The following is a 17,621-nucleotide window of genomic DNA, read 5'->3' on the forward strand; positions in this document are numbered from 1 at the left end:
CTTGTAAGGAAGAGAAGGAATTAAGACCAGGACTTCAACTTGAACCCCAGTGCCAGGCCTGCCACGGTGAGCCCGGTGCTCCAGAGCCCCAGAATTCCTGCCTCCAGCCTGGACTCTTAAAATCTGTGTAGTCAGGCCACTGAGAACCTCCACCAGACCTCCCCCAACTTAGGGCCAAGAAACCAGGAGCAATGCTCTACCCACTGGGCATCAGGGCATGAAATTTAGCCTAAGACTTTGCCTTTGAGCTCGGAGCCCAGCCTGTTGGGCTGATATCTGGCCTTAGGCAGAAACCAAAAGTGTGTCTACCTATCCCAGAGCTCACAGACAGAGCCTCTAGACCTGCCAGACATCAGACAGCAACCTCCACGCTGGTGAAGAAACACAAGTTTGGCCTACATCATTACCAGCCTCAGTGTGGGCCTAGGTCCACCCTTGTCCTCCTGAGACTACGTAAGTCCCTGTGGCTGTGAGGTCCTGATGTGACCCAGTCTAATACCACCCTTCATGGTCAAGGGGCTGTTTCCACCACCTGTCCCCCAAACTTGGGTAACACAGGTCAGTGCTCATACATGGAGCCTCTAGACCTGCTCTGGGACTAGGCAGAGACTTATGTCCCAGGGGGATGGACTGGTGCTTTGGCCTGTGTCCCTGACAGCTGTGCTGTAAGGCTTCAGACTGAGCAGGTCCTTGTGGCTGTGAGATTCAGGTGTGACCCAGGTTGGTGTCAGCCTTGGTGGCCAAATTGCTGCACCTCTACCAGCCTAATTCCTCCTTAGAACAACATGGAGTCATGTCAGGAGCTGTGAATACATTACAGGATTCTTTAAACCATCCCAAGGCAGAGGCGATGCCCTTCTGAGAACTCTCGGTGGAAACTCACCAATGGCGAATGCTCAGTGGCTGGTGACACCCTGTTCAAAGGGGGTTTTGTGCCTCACAGAATTTATTGGTTCAAACAGTCCTGGGATCAAACACCAGCTGCCGGGAGGTAGTAGAGATCTAAGTGCAAGCTGATAAGCTTTTTTTTTTTTTTTACTTTTACTAGGTATTCCAAATTTTCAGGATTTTTTAAAATGAGGTATATATGACAGCAGAATGCATTTTGATTCTGATAAGCTCTTAACTGAGCTGTTCCTGCTCATGACTTTGTTTATCTTGAAGACGCTTTCTCACAGTAAATCCACTGCTGTGTGTATCTACTGACTGCATGACCCATGTGATTCTGCAACCTGTACACTCAGAAAAACGAGAAATTATATCCCATCTGATTCAAATGTATATGTCAAGGTCATTATACTGTCATGTGTAATTAATTAAAACAAATAAAAAATTTTTAAAAAACCTATATAATAAACGTACTGAGCCCGCAATGGGGTCAGTCAAGCCTCATCAGGGCTTGGCTTTCCCACAGGGTCCCACTTTCCTGTATTTGTGGGTTTGTTTGTTTTTATTTCTAATTTTTTCACCTGTCCTCCTTTGGGAAACTGAGGAAACGTTGCTCAGGGGGTGACAGACTACGACACCATTCAGTGAGGTTAGGACCAGGTAACAAGTTCCAAATTTGCCTTGGAACTCAGTGATGGGCTCGAGAAACCGGCAGGTCCTAATGGCTGCCAAGCCCAGATCAGCACCTGCAAATGGCACCTCTGGAACAGCCCTGTTAGAGGGCAGAAATAGTGTCTCTCACAACTATATTCCACTTAGCATCCCCTGTGGCTGGCTGTGGCAGTCTTGGGCCCCAAGAACACAAGGAAACCTATATCAGTATGGGTCTTCTTCCTTCCCAGCGCTGCATGGTCTCTGTGGGCTGTGATCTCAGGGTAGGACACAGTTCAGGGGCACTGGTGGCCAGAGGCATGGCATAGCAGCCTGGGGCTGGCCCTTCCATGGTGCTTTTGCCCAGGGCTGTGAAGTACCTGACCACAGGCTGGTGATTGTGAATGAGATGTCTGGGCCTATCTCAGCCCCAGAGAGACTCGTGGGGATAGTCTGCCCTTTTTAGCTACTGCTCTACTTCATGCTGGTCAATACAGTAACTGTTGATTTGGAATAAACATGGAATTAGATCACTATCTAGTACTGAAACAGTTATATAGCACATTAATAGCTGATTCCTGGCAAGCCTCGATGCAATAAAGTGTTAAAATAGTGGAAGGGACTATAGGCTCAAAGAAAACAAGCAATTAGAATTTCTATAAAGACAGGCACAAACAAAGCCAGGTTGGGAAGACCGGAACACCTATTCCTTCAATGTTTAGACAACATCACATACCAACAAGCATCAGAAACCTTTTCAGTAAACTATGACCTCACTCAATATTCAAAATAAACTGGAATACACTGACCAGAATGTAACCAGTATGGGCAAACTTTAGTATGGAAAATTTAAAACAGCTATTTTAAGGAAACTCAATCAGCTTCAAGAGAGCTCAGAGAAATAATTGGATAATATTACATAGAAACTTAACAGAAAGATGGAAGTAATTTTAAAAACCAAACAAATCCTTGAGCTGAAAAATACTCTAAACCCAATAAAAAAACACAACAGAAGGCATCAGTAACTGAATAGACCAAACACAAGAAAGAAACAGTAAGCTCAAAGACAAGCTATTTGAAAATATAGAGTTGGAAGACAAGGAAAAAAGAATGAGGAGAAATGAAGAAAGCTTATAGAGACTTTAAGAAAGTTAATATTTGGGTTATTGGGCTTCAAAGGGAACTTGAGAATGCCACTGAAGTAGGAAAGATTCAAAGAAATCATCGGAGGCAAGAGAAGAAAACAAATACCTAGGAACCAGAAGATCAAAGATGGCCTGTCAAATTTAACTCAACCAAGTCCATAGCAACACATACAGTAATCAAGCTAACAAAGTCTAAAGGCAAAGGAGCCAGGGCAGCAAGAGAAAAGAAACACATAAAAATAAGAGTCTCCCTAATTTACCTGTAAACAGAGACCTTATAGACCAGGAGAGTGGCAAGAGACTTTCACAGCACAGAAGGACAAATTATCAACGGATAATACTGCACCCAGCCAAGACATCCTTTAGAAATTAAGAAGAAACAAAGGTACTCCCTAACAAAAACTGAGAAAATAGATTTTCACCAGACTTCCCCTATAAGAAAAGATAAAGGGGGCTCTCCAATTAGAGAGAGAGAGAGAGAGAGAGAGAGAGAGAGAGAGAGAGAGAGACTCATGAATAAGAAGAAAATGGAGCAAGGTGTCTGGAGCTGTCCATGGGTCATGTTGCACATGGGTCAACACACATGGAAGCCTAGTGGATAGAAACATCTGATGTCTAGGGATGACCAGTGGATATTTTCTCTGGTCAATTGCCCAGGAACAGTGTGAATTTCTGTCCCACTCTGCCATGGCCCACAAAGCACCTGAGATGGGTGTGACCTGCCAAGATGTCAATCAACCTGCTGACTGCAAGACTCCGCCCTTGAAACCTTTTCCCTGCTTTTGATGTATCCCCTTAAATAAATCACCAGAGCCATCTTGTCTTTGTCTAGTTCTAGCACCCATGTGGACTAGATCTATCAGGGGTTTTGCTTTTGTAAATATATTTCTGAATATTTGTGTTTTGTTATTTATTAATTATTCAAGACTTTAAGTTTTAGGGTGGCTTACATCCTCTTGGGCAAGAAGAACCCCCCCCCCCCCAAAGAGATGCTGGCCATCACTCTCCTTAGCAAGGTATAAAAGTCACTGGTAAGAGTAATTATACGATGTTCTAATATTACAAACATGGTGTATAAGCCATTCATATGTAGTCTGAAGAACAAAAAGAAAATTAAAAATAACAACTGCATTATTTTTAAGAGATAAGGAAAATAGATAAAAAATACCAAAATATCAAAATGTGTGGAGAAATGGAATGTCTTTGCTGACTTTTTAATTAGTATATTTTCTCTCTTAAATTTTTCTTATCTTTATGATCATGTAATACTGCTATCATTTTAAAAGTTTGTCCTAATCAAAAGATGTTTTTGTAACTCTCATGAAAACCACACAGCAAAGATCTATAATAAACACAAAATAATACACAAGTAATCAAAACACACTAGTAGAGTAAACCACAAAAGCAGACCATAAGAGAATGAGAAAGAAATAAAAGGGGCTAAAAAAAAAATCCCCGGAAAACAAGGTAGAAAATGCATACATTAAGAACTTATCTGCCAATAATTTCCTTAAATGAATTAAATTCTTCAATTAGAAGATATGAAATGACTGAATGGATAAAAAATGAAGACCTAACCATATCTTGCTCACAAGAAACCTCGGAGGAGAGGCCTGACCCACACGAGTGCTGCCCACCACCCAAGAGGAATATCACACCACATGCTGCCCGAGAGGAACAGACACTGTGGTTCCCTACTCACCAATGTCTGGCTCCACCTAAGCCGCCTCCATTTTGGGACATCGCAACCCCTGCCATGGCCCTCCCCACATGGTAATCTCCACTGTGGGACATCAGACAGGGCCAGGAGGCAGCTGCCCCTTGCAGCACCACACACCACACTGCAACATCGCTGAACAGGCCACCCAATGCCATCTACAGCCCATTCTTCCAGCCCCATCTCTGAAAGTGGTTGCCTCCAACTTGGGACACCTCCACTGCCATCTGAGGATACCCAGCTGCTGCCTCCACCATCTTTAGCTGGGGCAGTTTCCACCTTGGGACACAGAGCGGGGCCTGGCTTGATGCTGCTGCTGCCACCAACAAGGGACATGACTGCTTCCATCTAGGGACAACAATCAGAGCCTGGAAAAGCCATCACCAAGGTCCCTGTGGGCCCAGTTGGACCAGAGGTATGTTTACCAGTTGTTCTAACAGACACCTCCTGTTATAGAGGCAAGAGGGAGCCTTGCATGGGGTAGCCTCTCTCTCTTTTTTCTTTTGCTAATAGCCAAATTCTTTTGATTACCCTTTCACTGGTCCTATAATCTAATACCTCTATGTTCTCACATCCTACCTCATAAACATCACAGCCTACCCTGGCCCCCTGCCCACCATTAAAAACTGTAATATTTGTGTTTTGTTATTTATTAATTATTTAAGACTTTAAGTTTTAGGGTGGCTTACATCCTCTTGGGCAAGAATAACACCCCCCCCCCAAAGAGATGCTGGCCATCACTCTCCTTAGCAAGGTATAAAACTCACTGGTAAGAGTAATTATACCTACTGGCTATATGGTAGAAGATAACTGAACTCATCATTTCTGTTTATAGCCACAAAACTGTAAATGTCAAAATAGAAGCTAATTGATTTATGGCTACTTATTGGTTGCATTAGGTGCTGTAAACATTGATATCCCCCTTGAAGGTGAGGTATTGGTAACCTGAAGGGACACTACAAGATTATAGGGTAGAAGCTGCAATACCTCAGATCTGCACTGCAAGAGGGGAAGACACATACACAACATGAATAAACAAGGAAGGAAAGAGCCCCCAAACAGACTGAGACACTACGACAATAGAATCCATTGGAGGGCAGTACGTGAAATGTCAGAGGAGTTCAGAATATACATAATTAAAATGACCTGCAAATTAAAGAATGGCCTAAATGAGCAAATACAGGCAAAAACTGATCTCTCCAACAAAGAGATAAGGGAGCAAATTCATGCAACCATTGATCACACCAACAAACAGATAACAAAGCAAATACAGGTAGCAAAAGATCACTTCAAGAAAGAGATAGGGATTCTGAAAAGAAAAGAAAAAACAACCAGAAATCCTTGAAATGAAGGAAACAATAAACCAAATAAAAAACTCAATAGAAAGCATCACCAATAGGCTAGATCACTTGGAAGACAGAACCATACACAATGAAGACAAAATACACAATCTTGAAAATAAAGTTGACCACACAGTGAAGATGGTAAGAAACCATGAACTGAACATCCAAAAATTACAGGATAACATCAAAAGACCAAATATAAGATTTATTTGGAAAGAGGAAGGCACAGAGATTCAAACCAAAGAAATGCACAATCTCTTCAATGAGATAATATCAGAAAATTTCCCAAACATGAAAATGAATTGGAAAATTAAATTCAAGAGGCTTATAGGACACCAAATGTACAAAATTACAACAGATCTACACCAAGGCACATCATAATGAAAATGCCTAGCATACAGAATAAGGATAGAATTTTAAAGGCTTCAAGAGACAGGAATCAGATAATATATAAGGAAGACCAATTTGGATCTCAGCAGATTTTTCAACCCAGACACTAAAAATTAGGAGACCCTGTAACACATATACCAAGCTCTGAAAGATAATGGATGCCAACCAACAATCTTATATCCAGCAAAATTAAGTTTCAGAGTTGATGATGAAATAAAAACCTTCCATGATAAACAAAAATTAACAGAATTCACAACTAGAAAGCCTGCACTGCAGACCATTCTTGGCAAAATATACCACAAGGAGGAATGAAAAACAACAATGAAAATCTGAATAGGGAAGAATTACACTAAAGGAATGGCCAATCAAAGGAAAAACCAAGTCAAGTTAAAAACCAAAAATAAACAAAAATGAGCAGGAATACAAACCATGTCTCAATAATAACTCTGAATGTCAATGGCCTAAACTCATCAATCAAAAGACATAGACTGGCAGATTGGATTAAAAAAGTGACCATCAATATGCTGCTTTCAAGAGCCTCATCTCACAGGAAAAGGCATCCACAGAGTGAAGGTGAAACCTTCACTCACATGGACCACACAAACAAGCAGGGGTTTCTATCCTCTATCAGTTAAAGTGGACTTCAAACCAAAGTTAGTGAAAAGGGATGAATAAGATCATTGCATTCTACTTAAGGGAAAATATATCAACAAGACATAACAATCATAAATACCGATGCCCCAAACAATGGAGCATCTATGTATATCAAACAAACCCTTCTCAACTACAAGATCAAACAGACCATCCTATAATAATACTGGGTGACTTTAATATACCTCTCTCACCACTGGAAAGATCTCCCAAACAAAAACTAAACAAAGAAATTACAGAACTCAATAAAACAATCAATAATTTAGACTTAACAGACATATATAGAATATTCCATCCATCAACAAATGAATACACATTTTTCTCAGTAGCACATGAAAACCTCGAAAACACCGACAAATTTCTAGAGGCATATGAACTACCCAAACTGAACCAGGAGGATATACACACCTTGAACAGATCAATTTCAAGCAGGGAAACAGAAAACACCTTCAAAAGCCTGCCAACCAAGAAAAGTCCAGGACCAGATGGATACTCAATGGAGTTCTACAAGACCTATAAAGAATTAATACCAATATTCCTCAAAGTATTCCATGAAGTAGAAAAGGAGGAAACATTTCCAAACTCATTTTATGAGGCTAGTAACAACCTGATACCAAAACCAGAAGAAGACACATCAAAGAAAAAAACTTTCAAACCAATATACCTGATGAACATAGATGCGAAAATTCTCAATAAAATTTTGGCAAATTGCATATAAAAAGATATTGAAAAAGCAGTACACCATAATCAAGTGATTTTATTTTAGATGCAAGTTTGGTTCAATATACATAAATCAATAAATGTAATCCATCACATCAATAGACTTAAAGAATCATATGTATAATGATTATAATCAATTGATGCAGAGAAAGCATTTAACAAAATACAGCACTCTTTTCATGTTCAAAACACTAGAAAAACTAGGGATAGTAAGAACATACCTTGACATCATAAAAACTATCTATGCTAAACCTAAGGCCAACATCATCCTAAATGGAGAAAAGTTGGGAGCATTCCCTCTAAAATTGGGAACAAAACAGGGATGCCCTCTCTCACCACTCCACTTCTATACATATAGTCCTTGAAACGCTAGCCAGAGCAATTAGACAGATGAAAGAAATTAAAGGGATAGAAATAGGAAAAGAAGAACTAAAACTATCATTATTTACCAACTACATGATTCTATATTAGAGGATTCAAAAAAATTCCACAGGAAAACTTCTAGAACTAATAAATGAATTCAGCAAAGTAGCAGGATATAAAACCAATACACATAAGTTAAATGCATTTCTATATATCAGTGATGAATCCCATGAAAGAGAAATTAGGAAAATTATCCCATTCACAAGTCTCAAAAATAAATAAATAAATAAATAAATAAAATACTTGGCATCAATCTAACAAGAAAGGTGAAAGACCTCTACAATGAAAACTACAGAACACTAAAGAAATAAATTACAGAAGAGCTTAGAAGATGGAAAGATCTCCCATGCTCTTGGATAGGCAGAATTAATATTGTCAAAATGACCTTGCCACCCAAAGCGCTATACAGATTCAATGTGATTTCAATTAAAACCCCAACATCATTCCTTACTGAAATAGAAAAAGAAATTATGAAATTTATTTGGAAAAATAAGAGACCCAGAGTAGCCAAAGCAATCTTTAACAAGAAGAGTGAAGGCATCACTATTCCAGACCTTAAGGTATACTACAAAGCTATAGTAACAAAAACAGCATGGTATTGGCACCAAAATAGACATGTAGAACAATGGTACAGAAGAGAAGACACAGAGACAAACCCACATAAATACAGTTATCTCACACTAGACAAAGGTGCCAAAAAATATACATTGGAGAAAAGATAGCCTCTTCAACAAATGGTGCTAGAAAAACTGGAAATTCATATGCAGCAAAATGAAATTAAACCCCTATCTCTCACCATGCACAAAACTCTACTCAAAGTGGATCAAGGACCTAGGAATTAGACCAGAGGTTCTGTGCCTAATAGAAGAAAAAGTAGGCCCTAATCTTCATCACATCAGATTAGGCCCCAACTTTCTTAACAAGACTCCTAAAGGCACAAGAAATAAAATCAAGAATCAATAAATGAAATGGATTCAAACAAAAAAGCTTCTTCTCAGCAAAAGAAAGAAACAATGAGGTGAAGAGAGAGCCCACATTTTGGGAGCAAATTTTTGCCACATGCACGTCAGAGCACTCATCTCCACGATATATAAAGAACTCAAAAAACTTAACATCAATAAAACTAACAACCCAATCAATAAATGGGCTAAGGAGCTGAACAGTCACTTCTCAGAGGATGATATACAATTAATCAACAATGAAAAAATGTTCAACATCTCTAGTAACTAGAGAAATGCAAATCAGAATCACTCTAAGATTTCATCTCACCCCAGTCAGAATGGCAGCTATCAAGAATACAAACAACAATAAGTGTTGGCGAGGATGTAGGGGAAAAGGCACCCTCACATTGCTGGTGAGACTGCAAACTGCTGCAACCAATCTGGAAAGCAGTATGGAGATGCCTTAGGAAACTTGGGATGAAAACACCATTTGACCCCGCTGTCCCACTTCTCAGTCTATACTCTAAAGACTTAAAAACAGCACACTACAATAACACAACCACTTCAGTGTTTACAGCAGCACAATTCACAATTGCTAGACTGTAGAAGCACCCTAGATTCCCTTCAATAGATGAATGGATAAAGAAACTGTGGCATATATACTCAATGGAATATTACTCAGCATTAAAAGAGAATAAAATCATGGCATTTGAAGATAAATGGATGGAGTTGGAGAATATTGTGCCAAGTAAAGTAAGCCAATTCCAAAAATACAAAGGCTGAATATTTTCTCTGACGTGTGGATGCTGACCATAATGGCGGGAGGGGCGGGGCATGGGATAAGTGGAGGAACTTTGGAGGGGGCAAAGGGGTAGGAAAGACGGTGGAATGAGACAGACGTCATTACATGTATGACTGCACGAATGGTGTGACTCTAGTTCATGCACAACCAGAGAAGTGAAAAATTCTGCTCCAACTGTGTACAGTGAGTCAAAGAGCTTTCCACTGTCGTGTATAACTGATTGGAATTAATAAATAAATAAATTTTTAAAAAAGAAAGAAAGAAACTTCTGAGGACATGCATAGACTGAAAGTAAAGGAATGGAATAAATGTTGAATGGAAATAAAACCCAGAAGAAAATAGGAGTAGTCACAGTTGTATCAGATAAAATAAGACTTTAAATCCAAGAGACAAGATGGACCATTATCTAGTGATAAAAGGGTAAATTCAGTAAAAGGAAAGAACAATTCTAAATATATAAGCACTCAATGTCAGAACATTCACACATATAAGCAAATATTAATAGACAGACTCCAATACAAACATAGTAAAGGACTTTAACAACCTACATTCAGCAATGGAGAGATCATCCAGACAGAAAAATCAACAAAGAAACCAAAGGGTTAAATTGTATTCTAGACCATACGGACCTAAGGAAGCATTCCATCCAATAACTGTAGGACACACATTCTTCTTCGGAGCACGTGAAACATTCTCTAAGACAGGCCACATAATAGGCCAAAAAACAAGTCTCAAATTTTGAGAAATTTAAAATTATATAATTATTTTTCTGACCATGGTGTAATAAAACCAGAAATCAGTAACAAGAGAACCTTTGGAAACCACAAAAATGCATGTAAATTAAACGATTCACTCTTGTACAACCAATGGATTGAGGAAGAAATGGAAAAAAAATGTTAAAAGATTTCTTTAAACAGATAAAAACGGAAACACAGTATGTCAAACCTCTGAGAGACAGCAAAAGAAGTACTAAGAGGGAAGGTCACCGCAATCAACACTCACTTCAAAAAAGCAGTAAGATCTCCAGTAAACATACTGTACCTGCAAGGAATTATCTTTAAAAAAATTAAATTGGTAGAATAAAAGAAGTAATAAAGCTGAGAGCCAAAATTAATGAAATAGAGATTTTACAAAGCAAAGAAATAAAGAGCTGTTTCTTCAGAGGGATAAACAAAATAGACAGACTCTTATCTAGACTAGGAAAAAAGAGAGATAAAACTCAAATAATAAAATCAGACGAAAAAAGGAGGCATTATAACTGATACCACATAAATATAAAACATCATTAGAGATAACTGCAAAAAACTATATGACTACAAATTTGATGACCTATAAGAAATAGATAAATTCCTGGAAAAATAAACCTTACCAAGAATGAATCATGCAGAAGCAGAAAACCTGCACAGACCAACAATGAATGAGACTGTATCAGGAATAAAAAATTTTTTATCAACAAAAGACCAGGAACCGAAGTCTTTATTTATACCAATTCTTCTAAAAAATTGAAGAGGGGAGAATTCTTCCAAACTCATTCTTGATGCCAGCATTATCCTTATACCCAAAGCAGACAAGGGCATAATGAGAGAGAGAGAGAGAGAGAGAGAGAGAGAGAGAGAGAGAGAGAGAGAGAGAGAGAGAGAGAGAGAGAGAGAGTGAGAGAGAAATAAATTTATGAGCCAATATCCATGATAAACAAAAATCTTCAACAAAATACTAACAAACTGTGTCCAACATAACATTAAAAAGATAATTCACCATGATCAGGTGGGATTCATCCCAAAGATGCAAGAATGGTTCAATATATAAAAGTCAAAAATATAATACAACATTTCAGACCCCATATATGACAAAACAATGATCTCAATAAATGTAGAAAAGGTATTTGATGAAATTCAATTAACACGTCATGATAAAATTTCTGGACAAATTAAGAATAAAAGGAATGTAATCAATATAAAAAAGACCTTTTGCAATAAACAGCTCAATGAGGAACATTATCTTTCTAAGATATGGAACAAGACAAGGATGCCCTAATTCACCACTTCTATTCAACCTAGTTCTAGAAGTCTAGTCAGAACAATCAGGCAAGAAAAACAAATAAATAAACTGCGTCCAAATTGGAAAAGAGAAAGTCAAACTATCACTGTTGGAAGAGGACATGATCTTATTTATAAAAATCCTGAAGACTCCACCAGAAGACTTTTGGAACTAATAAATGAGTTCAGTAAAGCTGCAGGGTACAAAATCAAAATGCAAACAATACTAGCATTATTGTATGCTATGGCAGGTCATCTGGAATAGACATTGAGAAAACAATTCTATTTACAATAGTTAGGAAAAAAGAATAAATTTAACCAAAGAAATGGAAGCTCTTTACAATGAAAATCAGAAAAAAGAAAGATAAAAGAAATTGAAGAGGACACACACACACACACACACACACACACACACAGTAAAAAGACACTCCATAATTAAGGATTGGAAGAATTGATGTTGTAAAGAATATACCACCCAAAGTGATCTACTGATTTGATGCAATTCCTTACTAAGACATTCTTCATGGAATTAGGGGAAAAAAATCCTAAAATTCATGTGGAAACACACACAAAAAAACTCTGAATAGACAAAGCAGCATTAAACAAACAGAACAAAGCAGGGCACCAAATGATTTGAATTTCAATGCATAGTACAAAGTTGTAATAGTCAAAATAGCCAAGTATTGGCATAAAAACTGACATAGAGCAGTGGAGCAAAACACAGAGCCTAGAAGTGAACCCATGCGTGTATACCAATTGATTTTCTACAATGGTATTAAGAACGTGCCGTGGACAAAGGGCAGTCTTCAATATAGTATGCTGGGAAAACTGGATATCGACCTGCAGAAAAATAAACTAGACCTGTATTTCTCACTATATGTAAAAAAAAAAAATCACTGCAAATAGACTATAGACTTAAATGTAGGACTTAAAACTATGAAACTAGTAGAAGAAAAACATAGGGGATACACTTTAGGACATTAGAATGGCCCAACAGACAGGAAAGAGGTGAGAATTATAAATGGGATTACACAAAACTGATACAGCTTCTGCTCATCTAAGGAGACAACAGAGTAAAGAGACAACCCGCAGAATGGGAGGAAATATTTGCAAACTACACATCTGAAAAGGAGTTAATATCCAGAATATGTAAAAAGAAATCAATAGCAAAAATAAATCATGATGTGCCGACAGATGAAAGACCAAAATAGACATTCAAAAAAACATACAAATAGCCAACAGGTATATGGAAAAAATGTTCAACATTACCAATCATCAGGGAAATGCAAATCAAAGCCACAGTAAACTATCCCCTCACTCCAATAATAATAACTATTTTAAAAAACACTGAAGGTAAAAAAGTGCTAGCATAGACATGCAAAGAAGGGAACTCTTGCACATTGTTGGTGGGACCATAAATTAGTATTGCCATTATGGAAAACAGTATGGAGGTTCCTCAAAAGTTAAAGTGATTCAGTGATCCCAGTGTTGGGTATGTATGTTCAGAGGAAATGAGGTCTGCATGTCAACATCTGCTTTATTATGTTAACTGCAGCTCTATTCACAATATCCAATAAATGGGAACAATCTAAGTGTAACAACTAATAAACAGATAAAGAAAATATTACAGAATAATATCCCATATACACAATGGGATATTATTCTATTATAAAATAAATGAGAACTTGCCACTTGTAACACATGGATGGAACTGGAGATAATTATATAAATAAAATAACTCAGGCATGAATGGGTTTCAAAATAATACCCAACACTATCTGCCAACAGGAAACTCACCTCACCTTCAAAAACACATAGACTGAAAGTGCAATGATGAATAATTATATTCCAACCAAATGGAATCCAAATGCAAGCAGGATTAGTTATGCATATATTCAAAATTAGACTTTAGGACAAATTAATTATAATTGACAAAGATGATAACTATTTATTATGAGTGACTAATGCTTCAAGAAATTATAATGATTACAAATACAAAAGCACTGAACATTGGAACACCCAATTTTATAAAACAAACACCACTGGACATAAAAGGAGAGACAGACTCCAATACAATAAGAGTGTGACTTCAACACCCTGCTCTCATTAGATTATCCACACCAAAAAAAAAATAAAAAATCAACAAAGAAATATCAGAGTAAGTTTACACTATATATTAAACAGAGGTAACAGATATCTATAGGTTATTTTATTCAGTGACTCTAGAATACCTATTATTTTCCCCAGCACAGGGAACTTTTTCCAAAATATATCAGAGAGGAAATCACAAAATAATTTATTGTATATTATCTCACCACAATAGAATGAAATTGGAAATTAATAGCAAAAGAAACTGCAGGAATTATGTAAATTATACAAGCACAGGGAGATTAAATCATAACTTTTTGAATAAACAGTGGGTCATTGAAAAATTCAGGAGTGAGGGATTTTAAAATTCCTAAAAACAAAGAAAAATGGAAAAAAAATACTAGATCCTGTGAGCTACAGCAAAAGCAGTACTGAGGTAAATTTATAACAATGAGTGTTTACATCAGAGAGAGAGAGAAATCTCAAATAAATAACAAATGATCCACCTCACAGTCTAAAGAAAACAAGAACCAGCCAAACCCCAAATCAGTAGAAGGAAATAAATCATAAAGATGAGAACAGAAATAAATGCATTGGAGACTTAAAAAATGCTACTGAGGATTGAAGAAACAGAGATTTTTTTTTCTTTGAAAAGATTAAACAAAATTGACAAATGCTTAGCTAAACTAGCCAAACTAAAGAGATGACCAAATAAATAAAATTAGATGTGCAAAAGAATACATTACAATAGATACCCTTGAAATTCAAAGAATCAACAGGGAATATTAAAAAGAAAACTGCATGCCAATAAATTGGAAAATGTAGAAGATATTGATAAATTTCTAGGCTCATATTATCTACCAAAATTAAACCAATAGAATATCAAAACATAAATAAAGCAATAGCATGTAATGAGTCTGAAACAGTAATAAAAAGCCTCCCAACAAAGAAAAGCCAAGACTGGTGGATTCTCTGCTGAATTTCAGGAGACTTTTAAAAGAGAGCTAATACCAATGTTTCTCAAACTATTCCACAAAATGGAAAGGGAAGAAACTCTTCCAAACTCAGTCTATGAATCTTGTATTACCCTGCAATCAAAACCTGAGAAGAACACAATAACAGAAAAAAAAATTTAGACAATATTCCAATATTTGCAAATAGTCTCCATAAAATACTTGCAAATATAATTCAACAGTATATGAAGATAATTTTTCACCATATCAAGGTGGTTTCATTCTAAGGATGTGAGGCTTGCTCAACATGTGCAAATCATAAATAAAATATATCACGTAAACCCAACGAAGGATAAAAACCACATTACCATCTTGAAAGATACAGAAAGTCTTTGATAAAATCCACCATCCCTTCATGATAAAAACCCTGAATAAATTAGGTATAGAAGGATCATTTCTCAACATAACAAAGGCTATCTATGACAAAACCATAATCAACATCATAGTGAAAGCATCTCCTCTAAGATGAGGAACAAGAAAAGAGTATCTACTCTTACCACTCTAATTCATTAGGAATTCTAGCCACAGTAATTAGGTAATAGAAAGAAAGAAAAATGATACAAATAGGAAAGGGAAAGGGAAAGTCATTATCCCTGTTGACTGATGAGAGGATTCCATGCTTAGAAGACTCTGAACACTCCACCCAAATACTCTGAAAACTAATAAACAAGTTTGGTAAGAAAAAAGCATACAAAAATCAATGTTCAAAAATCAGAAGCAATACACTAATTTAAACAAATATATAAGTAAAACAACAGAAAGATCAGTAGAGAGGGAAGGGAAGAGGGGAAGTACCAGGCACCGAATTAGAATAAGTTATATCCCATGCTTTTATAATTTTGTCAAAATAAATCTTAATATTATGGGTAACCAAAAGAACCAATAAAAAGAAAACATACATAACCAGAATAACAAAACTTAGCTGCTTTTCTATATACCAGTAACGTACTCACTGCGAAAGAAATCAAAAAAGCAATCTCATTCACAACAGCATCAAAAAATATACCTAGAAATAAACTTAACTCAGGAGGTGAAAGACCTCTACAATGAAAATTATAAAATATTGAAAAAAAGAAATTGAAGACACTAGAAAATTGAAAGAGTTTCCATGTCCATAGATTGAAATAATTAACACTGTTAATGGCCACACCACTCAAAGCAATCTACAGATTCAAGGCAATATCTACCAAACTAGTAATGACATTTTGGGGGTGAAGATGGTACCGGGGATTGAACTCAGGGGAACTCAGGGCCACTCTACCACTGAGCTACATCCCCAGCCCTATTTTGTATTTTATTTAGAGACAGGGTCTCACTGAGTTGCTTAGCACCTCGCTTTTGCTGAGGCTGGCTCTGAACTCAAGATTCTTCTACCTCAGCCTCCTGAGCTGCGAGGATACAGGTGAGCATCACAGTGCTCAGCCAATGACATTCTTCACAGAATCAGAAATTTATATGGGAGCAAAAAAAAGGCCTCGATTAGCCAAAGGAATCATGAACAAAAAGAGAATGCTAGAAATATCATCACAGTGATTTTCAAAACATACCACAGAGCCACAGTAACAAAGCCAGCATAGTAATTGTATTAAAAAAAAAAAACACACAGACCAATAGAATAGAATAGAAGATATAGAAATAAACCCACATAGTCATGGCCATGTGATTCTTGACAAGTTACCAAAAACATATGTTAGCAAATGGTACTGGAAAAACTAGATATCCATATGTATAAGATTGAAATTAGGTCCCCATCTCTCACTCTGTACAAAACTCAACTGAAAATGGATCAAAGGCCTAAATGTAAGACCTGAAACTTTGAAACCAATAGAAGAGGACTTCAGGAAGTATTTCAAGATACAGACACAGGCAAAAACTTCCCAAATAGGACTGCAAGGATTCAGGTTATAATAGCAAGAATCAACAAATTTAATTGCATCAAATGAAAAAGTTTTGCACACCAAAAAACCAAAAGAGTGAAGAGAGAGCCAACGGAATAGAAGAAAATATTTTCCAACTATTCTTCTGACAGGACTCATATTGAAAATATATAAAGTACTCAAAACATTCAAGCAAATAACTTAACCAAGAAATGGGCAAAGGTACTGATAAAGTACTTCAAAAATAAATACAAAAATGCCTTTGATTTATGCGTGTTGATTTTATATCCTGCCACTTTGCTGAATTCATTTATTAGTTCTAGTAGTTTCTTTGTAGACCCTTTTGGGTCTTCTAGGTATAGAATCATGTCATCTGCAAATAGTGATAATTTAAGTTCTTCCTTTCCTATTTTTATGCCTTTAATTTCTTTCGTCTGTCTAATTGCTCTGGCCAGTGTTTCGAGAACTATATTGAATAGAAGTGGTGATAGAGGGCATCCCTGTCTTGTTCCAGATTTTAGGGGGAATGCCTTCAATTTTTCTCCATTGAGAATGATGCTAGCCTGAGGCTTAGCATATATAGCTTTTACTATGTCGAGGTAAGTTCCTGTTATTCCTAGTTTTTCTAATGTTTTGAACATAAAGGAATGCTGTACTTTGTCGAATGCTTTTTCTGCGTCTATTGAGATGATCATATGGTTCTTATCTTTAAGTCTATTGATGCAGTGACAAAACTTCTGAAACGGAAATGAGAAAAACACTCCATTCACAATATCCTCAAAAAAAAAATAAAATACTTGGGAATCAACCTAACAAAAGAGGTGAAGGACTTATACAATGAAAACTACAAAACCCTAAAAAGAGAAGTAGAAGAAGATCTTAGAAGATGGAAAAATATACCCTGTTCATGGATAGGCAGAACTAACATCATCAAAA

At 36.8% G+C, this 17,621-nt stretch overlaps 1 protein-coding gene across 9 annotated transcripts in view; it reads right to left on the reverse strand.

Moving 5' to 3' along the window:
- The window catches only part of Aim2 (absent in melanoma 2), a 78,392-nt gene that overhangs the window by 13,534 nt on the left and 47,237 nt on the right, over positions 1-17,621 (reverse strand). Inside the window, exon 2 of one of the 9 annotated variants that reach the window (XM_058574110.1) lies at positions 884-981. The exons of the other annotated variants lie outside the window; for them this stretch is intronic. The gene's annotated coding sequence lies outside the window, so the exon portion shown is untranslated. The remainder of the gene's footprint in view (positions 1-883; positions 982-17,621) is intronic. 9 annotated transcript variants of the gene reach the window in all.

Source organism: Marmota monax, unplaced genomic scaffold, assembly GCF_021218885.2.
Source record: "Marmota monax isolate L192 unplaced genomic scaffold, Marmota_monax_Labrador192_F-V1.1 WCK01_AAM20220418_F8-fsc00145, whole genome shotgun sequence".
NCBI classification, from domain to species: Eukaryota; Metazoa; Chordata; class Mammalia; order Rodentia; family Sciuridae; genus Marmota; species Marmota monax.